This window comes from Dendrobates tinctorius, unplaced genomic scaffold, assembly GCF_039654945.1.
Source record: "Dendrobates tinctorius isolate UK_male_01 unplaced genomic scaffold, ASM3965494v1 ptg000158l, whole genome shotgun sequence".
In the NCBI taxonomy this organism is placed as follows: Eukaryota; Metazoa; Chordata; class Amphibia; order Anura; family Dendrobatidae; genus Dendrobates; species Dendrobates tinctorius.
In genome coordinates this window covers 26,749,396-26,760,261 of record NW_027361825.1, presented here as the reverse complement: position 1 = coordinate 26,760,261, position 10,866 = coordinate 26,749,396, and positions in this window count along the sequence as shown.

Genomic DNA, 10,866 nt, shown 5'->3' with positions numbered 1-10,866 from the left:
CCCCCATAAAATGCTGCACAAGGGTTAATGGTGGCCCAAGAAGATGCTCCATAAATACCCCCCATAAAATTCTGCACAAGGGTTAATGGTGGCCCAAGAAGATGCTCCATAGATAAATACCCCCCATATATTGCTGCTGCTGCAATTAAAAAAAAAAATTAAAAATGACATACTCACCTCTGATCACTAGGGGTCCGGTGCTGGTGTCCTGCGCAGGTGCAGACACCGGTGCGCTATGTGGGCCAGGTGCTGGTGTCGCCGCTCACTCAGGTCCCCGGCACTGACGATATTCACCTGTCCACGTACCATCGCAGGGCACCACTCTGTCTCCCGGGTTTCTGCAGTGACATTCAGCAGAGGGCGCGCACTGTCTACGTCATTGCGTCCTCTGATCTGACCTGAACGTCACTGCCAGAGGACGGAAGACAGCAGAGTGTCGAGCAGCGGTGGAATGCGGTCAGGTGAATATTGCAAGTGCCGGGGGCCTGAGCTAGCGGCGACACCAGCACTTGACCCCATAGTGTGCCGGTGTCCCCGTCAGCTCACGACACCGACATTTGTCCCGCTGCCAACCGCCGGCCCTGTCAGCCACCGGGACACTGACAGAGGCTGCAGGGGACCACGGACATGTACTGGAGACGACGGGGTCCTCCTCCCTGCATCAGTAAAATGTAAGTTGCTACTGTGACTCGCGTATAAGCCGAGGGAGGTCTTTTTCAACCCAAAAAAGGGGCTGAAAAACTCGGCTTATACGCGAGTATATACAGTATTTATTAAGTGCAGAACGAATTAAATTTTATTGAAATAAATCTTTGTTTTTTTGCTTGAAACATTTGTAATTATTAAGTAAATCTGTTTATTGATATACTGGTAAAATAATAATAGAGCAGTGTAAACTTGTCATATCCACAAATGTATTAACCTGTAGATATAGAGTAAGTCTGCAGGTTTATAGCATTACAATGCTGTCCTGCCGCCTTATTGAATGTGCAGCTACTGGGATGAAATTATCTTTAGTCTTCCCAGAAGCCACTGGCTTTCAGCCACAGAGACGTGCACAGATCGGCTGCAGTCACCACTCAGTACACAATGAGTAATGGCTGCATGCATGCACCGGCACTTTGATTGGCAACCGGGTCTCCAGTGATGCACTACTAAGCAGGCTGTCAGTCACAATCCCAGGGCACCAACTGAAGCCGCACTTTCATGCCTTTATGAGTGAAAGCTGGAACCTTTGGAAGAATAAAGTTCATGTACTTTCAGTCCAGCAGCCGGTAACCATCATAACAAAAAAAATCATAATTTTTAGTGTCAACATATTTGGTTATACCACTGCCTGGGTGACTATTGCCAATGGTGGTGGTGCTTCTGCTAGCGGTTACCACATTTTTAGCCATTGTAGAGGATCTTTTTCTTTTACATTACTCTTCCCATTACAACTTTTGCATTTTGCACAACACTATAATTAACTTGTTGACATTTTTTTCAAACTCAATTACATCCTTGCCAAAAAGGATGTAATAAGAAAATCTAGATAGGTACTGAAAGCAAAACGTATCAGCATGGTGCTGTATAGATATGGAGAGTACAGAGGTGCACATTCAAATGTCTACATTTAAAAATAGAAATTCTACTTTTTCAACAAAATTCAACTAATTTCCCAAAAATGACAGAATATATGCTAAATAGATATATGAAAAAAAAACAACAACGGGGCACTGTATTGTTGTGTTGTACAGATTCCATTAATATATTAAATGTGCAAAAAAAATTGTCTGTGACAAGCACATTTTGTCAAATAAGCATTCCTTGTTAAATATCTGAATTTGGGGGAATTTTATTTGCAAATCCCAACTTGGACAGCAAGAGAGTTTAGCAGACCCGCGTGAAGGGAGCAGAGCCTGAACCCGGGACAGGTGTGTAACATAAGGCATTTAAGGGACGCCCATGCATTCACACCTAAGGTCATGTAAAACTTTTGTAACCAATGGAATCTTCTGCAATGTGTAAAATTGTGGAAGTCATTTTTTAGAAATTTTTAAAAACTGAATAGCAAATTGTTAGAGTTTGCCAAGACCTGTAAATTTTATGCATTTCTACATGCAAATTTTCTCTACAGAGAGGAAGAGGACTAGATCTCTAGTGGCGCCTTTTGGAAGCATAGATCCTTAAAGATAATATCAACTCTTTGGCCGGGATCACACTAGAGAGAAATATGAACGAGTGAGAGGCGTAAAAACCACGCATTGCACACGACCAATGATTCTCTATGGGGCAGCTCCCATCAGCCGTATATTTCTTGCGCGTATTTTACGGTCCGTGCCAATCGCAGCATGCGGAGATTGTCAGCGTATTACGCCCATAATGCGCCAATACAAGTCTATGGGTGTGAGAAAAATACGGATCACATACGGACCAGATGTGTGACTTGCGAGAAATACGCACCCGGTGTCCTTTAGAAAAGCCGGCAATTCAGTGCACGATACAGTAAAATCACACTGACAGGTTTAATAAAGAAACAAAAGAATAGATTTATACATATAGAATACATACACTCACTGGCCACTTTATTAGGTACACCATGCTAGTAAGGGGTTGGACCCCCTTTTGCCTTCAGAACTGCCTCAATTCTTCGTGGCAGAGATTCAACAAGGTGCTGGAAGCATTCCTCAGAGATTTTGGACCATATTGACATGATGGCATCACACAGTTGGCGCAGATTTGTCGGCTGCACATCCCTGATGCGAATCTCCCGTTCCACCACATCCCAAAGATGCTCTATTGGATTGAGATCTGGTGACTGAGGAGGCCATTTGAGTACAGTAAACTCATTGTCATGTTCAAGAAACCAATCTGAGATGATTCGAGCTTTATGACATGGCGCATTATCCTGCTGAAAGTAGCCATCAGATGTTGGGTACATTATGGTCATAAAGGGATGGACATGGTCAGCAACAATACTCAGGTAGGCTGTGGCGTTGCAACGATGCTCAATTGGTACCAAGGGGCCCAAAGAGTGCCCAGAAAAAATTCCCCACACCATGACACCACCACCACCAGCCTGAACCGTTGATACAAGGCAGGATGGATCCATGCTTTCATGTTGTTTACGCCAAATTCTGACCCTACCATCCGAATGTCGCAGCAGAAATCGAGACTCATCAGACCAGGCAACGTTTTTCCAATCTTCTACTGTCCAATTTCGATGAGCTTGTGCAAATTGTAGCCTCAGTTTCCTGTTCTTAGCTGAGAGGAGTGGTACCCAGTGTGGTCTTCTGCTGCTGTAGCCCATCTGCCTCAAAGTTCGACGCACTGTGCGTTCAGAGATGCTCTTCTGCCTACCTTGGTTGTAACGGGTGGCAATTTGAGTCACTGTTGCCTTTCTATCAGCTCGAACCAGTCTGCCCATTCTCCTCTGACCTCTGGCATCAACATGGCATTTCCGGCCACAGAACTGCCGCTCACTGGATTTTTTTTCTTTTTCGGACCATTCTCTGTAAACCCTAGAGATGGTTGTGCGTGAAAATCCCAGTAGATCAGCAGTTTCTGAAATTCTCAGACCAGCCCTTCTGGCACCAACAATCATGCCACGTTCAAAGGCACTCAAATCACCTTTCTTCCCCATACTGATGCTCGGTTTGAACTGCAGGAGATTGTCTTGACCATGTCTACATGCCTAAATGCACTGAGTTGCCGCCATGTGATTGGCTGATTAGAAATTAAGTCTTAACACACAGTTGGACAGGTGTACCTAATAAAGTGGCCAGTGAGTGTATATACAGTACAGACCAAATGTTTGGACACACCTTCTCATTCAAAGAGTTTTCTTTATTTTCATGACTATGAAAATTGTAGATTCACTCTGAAGGCATCAAAACTATGAATTAACACATGTGGAATTATATAATTAACTACAAAGAAACTGGCTCACATGAGGACCGCCCCAGGAAAGGAAGACTAAGATTCATCTCTGCTGTGGAGGATAAGTTCATCTGAGTCACCGGCCTCAGAAATCGCAGGTTAACAGCAGCTCAGATTAGAGACTAGGTCAATGCCACACAGAGTTCTAGCAGCAGACACATCTCTACAACAACTGTTAAGAGGAGACTTTGTGCAGCAGGCTGTCACGTTGCCGTCAGACTCGGGGCCTGCTGTTCCGCCCTCAGCCACTAGGAGGCGACGGACTGTCACGCCGCCCTCGGGCTCAGGGCCTGCTGTCCAGGCCTCAGCCACCAGGAGGCGCCGGACTGACATGTCGTCGTCGAACTCGGGGCCTACTGTTCCGCCCTCAGCCACTAGGAGGCGCCGTGGCTCGCGCCCGAGTGATGGCGGCAACAGTGAAAGGGCTTCTGCGCAGGCGTCTAGTGGACGCAGACTCCGCTCCTCTGTCAGTCATGAAGGGGTTGGTGCATCATCATCAGGTCTGGTCCTGGGGGCGGTCCTGATGACATCATCAGCCCGGGAGCCTGTGAGGGATGACCTGATCCCTCAAATACCTTGGGACTGGGCTTGCAAGCCGCCGGATATATTCTTGGTTCCCCTGCGTGTTACTGTGTGAATTGCTATAGTTGACTGACTCTGACCTTGGCCTAGACTTCTGACTCTGCTTCTGCCTAACGATTCTGTACCTCTGCTGCCCTCCTGGTTTATGACTCTGACCTTGGCCTGGACTTCTGACTCTGCTTCTGCCTAACGATTCTGTACCTCAGCTGCCCTCCTGGTTTATGATGACTCTGACCTTGGCCTGAATCTGACTCTGCTACTGTCTACTGTTTTTGTACCTTGCTGCCCGACTGGTTTAGACCCGGATACCACTACGTTTTTGTCCTGTTTTGGAACACCTTTCTGGCGACTGTCCTGCTCTGGCCACTGCTCCTATTCAGACAGTGCCTCCTGGGCTCTGCTATAAATCCAGATCCCTGTATAGGGGTAAAGGGTATCAGTGTTTCTCGGGGTGTTGGCTGGCTGCAGCCCAGACCGCAGACGGACGTCACATTATATCCGGCCATAAAAAAAAAAAAAAACAACTGCTTTTTGTGTATATGTCCATCTTACATAAAAGCAGTCTCCTGAATTTTTTTTTCTTTCTTCTTCTGACTGAGCTGATTTCCTGGCCTAACACCTGCTCCAGAGCACAGCCTGAAGGAACACTCCCATCTTCCTACACCAGCATGCTGCAGCCTGGAAGCTTCAAGGGAAATGCTGAGCGTCAGAAATCCACATTTCTGGGACGTCGGCCTCTGGGCAGCTCTGGTCGTGCTGGCCCAGAGGCTCAGGTATTGCCCGCAAATGCGGCTAAACTTTTGTTACCCATCTCTCTCTCGTTTTCTAATAAAACTCTGTGTGTGAAGGCTTATGTGGATTGTGGTTCCGCAGGCAACTTCATGGATTTTTTGCTTGCAAAAAATCTTGGTGTACCTCTGCTAAAACTTAATGCCCCTATTCAGACCACTGCGATTAATGGTACATCCATTATCCAGGGTGGAGTGGAATTTGTTGCTACAGACATTGCTATGTCAGTGGGGGCATTACACAACAAACAGATGTCATTTTTTGTTATACATAATTTATCTAATCCAGTTGTGTTAGGCATGCCATGGTTGCACCAGCATAATCCGGTTATTGACTGGCGCATAGGTGATATCGTGCACTGGAGTCCACGGTGTCAGAGTAACTGTATGTCACTGTCAGTGAACCAAATTAAAATTAAAAACCCCTCCATTCCATATGCGTTCAGAGATTATGAAGATGTCTTCTCCATAGTGGAGTCTGAGAAACTACCTCCTCATAGAGAGTACGACTGTCCTATAGACTTGGTCCCAGGTGCCCGTCTCCCTAAGGGGAGAATATTCAACCTCTCTGGTCTGGAGCGTGTAGCCATGAATGACTACATAGCAGACAGTCTACGTAAAGACTTTATCAGACCTTCCACCTCACCTGTAGGAGCTGGGATTTTCATTGTAGAAAAAAAAGATGGTGGATTATCGTGAGCTGAACGCAATTACTGTAAAAAATCAGTACCTGCTCCCACTCATTCCTGATCTGTTTAATCAGTTACTGGGAGCCCGCTGGTTTACTAAACTTGACCCCCGGGGGGTATATAATCTGGTCCGCATAAGAAGCCGTGACGAATGGAAAACGGCCTTTAATACACCTCTTGGTCACTTTGAGTACCTGGTGATGCCGTTCGGACTCAGTAACGCACCTGCCGTATTTCAACACTTTGTCAATGATATTTTCAGAGACATTTGTGGGGTGTATGTCGTCGTGTATCTTGATGACATTTTGATTTATTCTGCTGACCCTGTGACACATGCTCAACACGTCCGTTCGGTACTGCAGAGACTGCAAAAAAAACTCTTTGTTTGCGAAACTAGAAAAATGTGTTTTTTTTGCCGAAGAGGTACAGTTCTTAGGATACATGGTCTCAGGCAAGGGGTTTCGCATGGACCCTGCCAAGATTCAACCTATTAAGGCTTGGGTGCAACCCAAATCGCTGAAAGCGCTGCAGCGATTTTTGGGATTTGCGAATTATTACCGCAAGTTTATCAGGGGTTTCTCTGAGATTGCCAAGCCACTCACGGACCTTACCCGAAAAGGGGCGGACGTGACTAATTGGAATCCTGAGGCTATTCGGGCTTTTTCCACACTAAAAGAGTGCTTCGTGGCCAACCCGGTTCTGATTCAACCGGACTTAGACTGCCCGTTTATTGTAGAAGTTGATGCCTCCGAAGTCGGAGTGGGAGCAGTGCTATCACAAGGCACTGCATCCCTCACTCAGCTTCGCCCATGTGCGTTTTTCTCCCGCAAATTCTCTGCCACGGAGAGAAACTATGACATCGGTAATCGGGAATTATTGGCGATCAAATGGGCCTTCGAGGAATGGCGCCACTTCCTCGAAGGTGCCAAACACAAGGTCACTGTTATTACAGAAACCTAACCTACCTAGAGTCAGCTAAAAGACTAAATCCCAGGCAGGCCAGGTGGGCCTTGTTTTCTCCAGGTTTGATTTTTTAATCACCTTTCGCCCCGGTACTAAAAATGTGAGGGCAGATGCCCTCTCTCGCAGTTTTTGCCCCACACAGACCGAGGACTATGAACCAGTCCCGATATTGGCTAATGGAATCGTCGTGTCGGCAGTGTCTTTGGACCTTCTGGAGGAGATCCGTAGGTCTTCAGAGCAAGTTCCTGACACTACGCCCCCCAAAAATTTGTTCGTTCTGGCTAACCTTCGTCTGCAGGTTCTAAAAGAATCACACGACTCTGTCCTGGCAGGCCATCCGGGTCTCAATAATACCACCAGGCTGGTAACTAGGAACTTTTGGTGGCCGACGGTGGTCAAGGACTGAAAGGACTATGTTTCAGCGTGTGAAGTCTGTGCCCGCGCCAAGTCCCTCCATAGTCGCCCTGCCGGCTGGCTTCAGTCCTTGCCCACCCCTGAGAGTCCATGGACCCACATCTCCATGGATTTCATTACAGACCTGCCGCCATCAGATGGGAAAACTTGTATCTGGGTGGTGGTAGACACGTTCAGCAAGCAGTGCCATTTTATTCCCCTGTCTGGGTTGCCTAACTCTGAAACTTTAAGTAAGTTGTTCGTTCTGCACATTGTACGTCTGCACGGCGTTCCGGCAAATATTGTGTCCGACAGGGGTACCGTTTGTCTCGAAGTTCTGGAGGGCATTCTGTAGACGCATTGGTGTGGAGTTGTCCTTCTCCTCGGCATACCATCCTGAAACTAATGGTCAAACTGAGCGTACTAACCAAGCTCTGGAACAATATCTCCGCTGTTATGTGTCAGGACATCAGACCGATTGGGTGGAACATCTGCCATTGGCTGAGTTCGCCCTCAATAATCGATATCAAGACTCCATTAAAACTACCCCTTTTTTTGTAACCTTGGACTACTTCCGCGCTTTGGGTCGTTTTCGGCCAGGATGTCGGAGCTCCCTGGGGTTGAGCAAAATATACATCGGCTAAAAACGATTTGGTCTGAGGTTAATTCAAATTTGAAAGGGGCTCAGGTTAGACAGGCTTCAGCTGCAAATAGACGATGATCTAAGGGGCCGCACCTGGGAGTTGGCGACAAGGTTTGGCTCTCTACAAAAAACATCAAGCTTAAGGTACCGTCCGCCAAACTAGGTCCCAGGTTCATCGGCCCATACGAAATTATCGAGGTGGTTAACCCAGTAGCCTTCCGCTTAAAACATCCACAGTCATTCAAATTGCCTAACATATTCCACAGGTCTCTCCTCAAACCTTATCGTTCTCCCATTCACCCTGTTCAGTCCCCTCCTCCTCCTGTTTCAGTCGGGGGAGCTCTGGAGTATGAAGTCCAGGGTATCCTTGACTCCCGCGTTGTGAGGGGCTCAGTACAGTATCTGGTACACTGGAAGGGCTACGGCCCAGAGGAAAGGTCCTGGGTTCCTGCGGGGAACGTCCATGCCAAGGCATTAATTAGGAGATTTCATCTCCTTCACCCTGACAAACCGGGTTTTGAGGGTCCGGAGGCCCCTCCTGGAGAGGGGGGTACTGTCACGTCGCCGTCAGACTCGGGGCCTGCTTTTCCGCCCTCAGCCACTAGGAGGCGATGGACTGTCACGCCGCCCTCGGGCTCAGGGCCTGCTGTCCAGGCCACGGCCACCAGGAGGCGCCGGACTGACATGTCGTCGTTGAACTCGGGGCCTGCTGTTCCGCCCTCAGCCACTAGGAGGCGCCGTGGCTCGCGCCCGAGTGATGGCGGCAACAGTGAAAGGGCTTCTGCGCAGGCGTCTAGTGGACGCAGACTCCGCTCCTCTGTCAGTCATGAAGGGGTTGGTGCATCGTCATCAGGTCTGGTCCTGGGGGCGGTCCTGATGACATCATCAGCCCGGGAGCCTGTGAGGGATGACCTGATCCCTCAAATACCTTGGGACTGGGCTTGCAAGCCGCCGGATATATTCTTGGTTCCCCTGCGTGTTGCTGTGTGAATTGCTATAGTTGACTGACTCTGACCTTGGCCTGGACTTCTGACTCTGCTTCTGCCTAACGATTCTGTACCTCTGCTGCCCTCCTGGTTTATGACTCTGACCTTGGCCTGGACTTCTGACTCTGCTTCTGCCTAACGATTCTGTACCTCAGCTGCCCTCCTGGTTTATGACTCTGACCTTGGCCTGAATCTGACTCTGCTACTGTCTACTGTTTTTGTACCTTGCTGCCCGACTGGTTTAGACCCGGATACCACTACGTTTTTGTCCTGTTTTGGAACACCATTCTGGCGACCGTCCTTCTCTGGCCACTGCTGCTATTCAGACAGCGCCTCCTGGGCTCTGCTATAAATCCAGATCCCTGTATAGGGGTAAAGGGTATCAGTGTTTCTCGGGGTGTTGGCTGGGTGCAGCCCAGACAGCAGACGGACGTCACACAGGCATTCATGGTAAAATAGCTGCTAGGAAACCACTGCTAAGGACAGGCAACAAGCAGAAGAGTCTTGTTTGTGCTAAAGAGCACAAGGAATGGACATTAGACCAGTGGAAATATGTGCTTTGGTCTGATAAGTTCAAATTTGAGATCTTTGGTTCCAACCACCGTGTCTTTGTGCGACGCAGAAAAGGTGAGCAGATGGACTCTACATGCCTGGTTACCACCGTGAAGCATGGAGGAGGAGGTGTGATGGTGTGGGGGTGCTTTGCTGGTGACACTGTTTGGGATTTATTCAAAATTAAAGGCATACTGAACCAGAATGGCTACCACAGCATCTTGCAGCAGAATGCTATTCCATCCGGTTTGCGTTTAATTGGACCAACATTTATTTTTCAACAGGACAAAGACCCCCAAACACACCTCCAGGCTGTGTAAGGGCTATTTGACCAAGAAGGAGAGTGATGGGGTGCTACGCCAGATGATCTGGTCTCCACAATCACCAGACCTGAACCCAATCGAGATGGTTTGGGGTGAGCTGCACCGCAGAGTGAAGGCAAAAGGGCCAACAAGTGCAAAGCATCTCTGGGAACTCCTTCAAGACTGTTGGAAGACCATTTCCGGTGACTACCTCTTGAAGCTCATCAACAGAATGCCAAGAGTGTGCAAAGCAGTAATCAAAGCAAAAGGTGGCTAATTTGAAGAACCTAGAATATAAGACATATTTTCAGTTGTTTCACACTTTTTTGTTAATCATATAAACATGTGTTAATTCATAGTTTTGATGTCTTCAGAGTGAATCTACAATTTTCATAGTCATGAAAATAAAGAAAACTCTTTGAATGAGAAGGTGTGTCCAAACTTTTGGTCTGTACTGTATATATATATACATGTCATTGAGACACACACATATATATATATATATATATATATATACAATATATATTTACATTTATTAGAGTTCTACATAGCAGAATAGCCGCTAAATCAATTGCCGGTTTCTGTAAAATCATTACAAAACCTGACATGAAATGACACATGGTTTACATACAGTAAACCATTTAATTTCATGAATTTTTTTATATGTACCTGACTAATTAGATTAGGGTTTGTGTGTAAAATATGGGACATCTAGGTGTTAAATTAAAGGGTTAATTCGTTGGAAAAAAATGCATGGGCTCCCGTGGCAAAATCGCAACCAGAGAGGTAAAGCAGGTGAGTGAGGGCAGATTTTTATAGCCTTGAGAGGGACCATTGTTTTTGCCCCCCCCGGCTACAAAAATCTGCCCCCAGACACCCCAGAAAAGGCGCATCTATAAGATGTGCCTTTTCTGGCACTTATCCTCTCTATTCCCATTGCCCTGTAGCGGTGGCGAATGGGTTAATATTAATGTAATCCTTTTAGAGGCAGTGATTGGAAGAAAAAAACTCCTCCTAAGAGAACTATTTTGGATCATTAAACTTGAT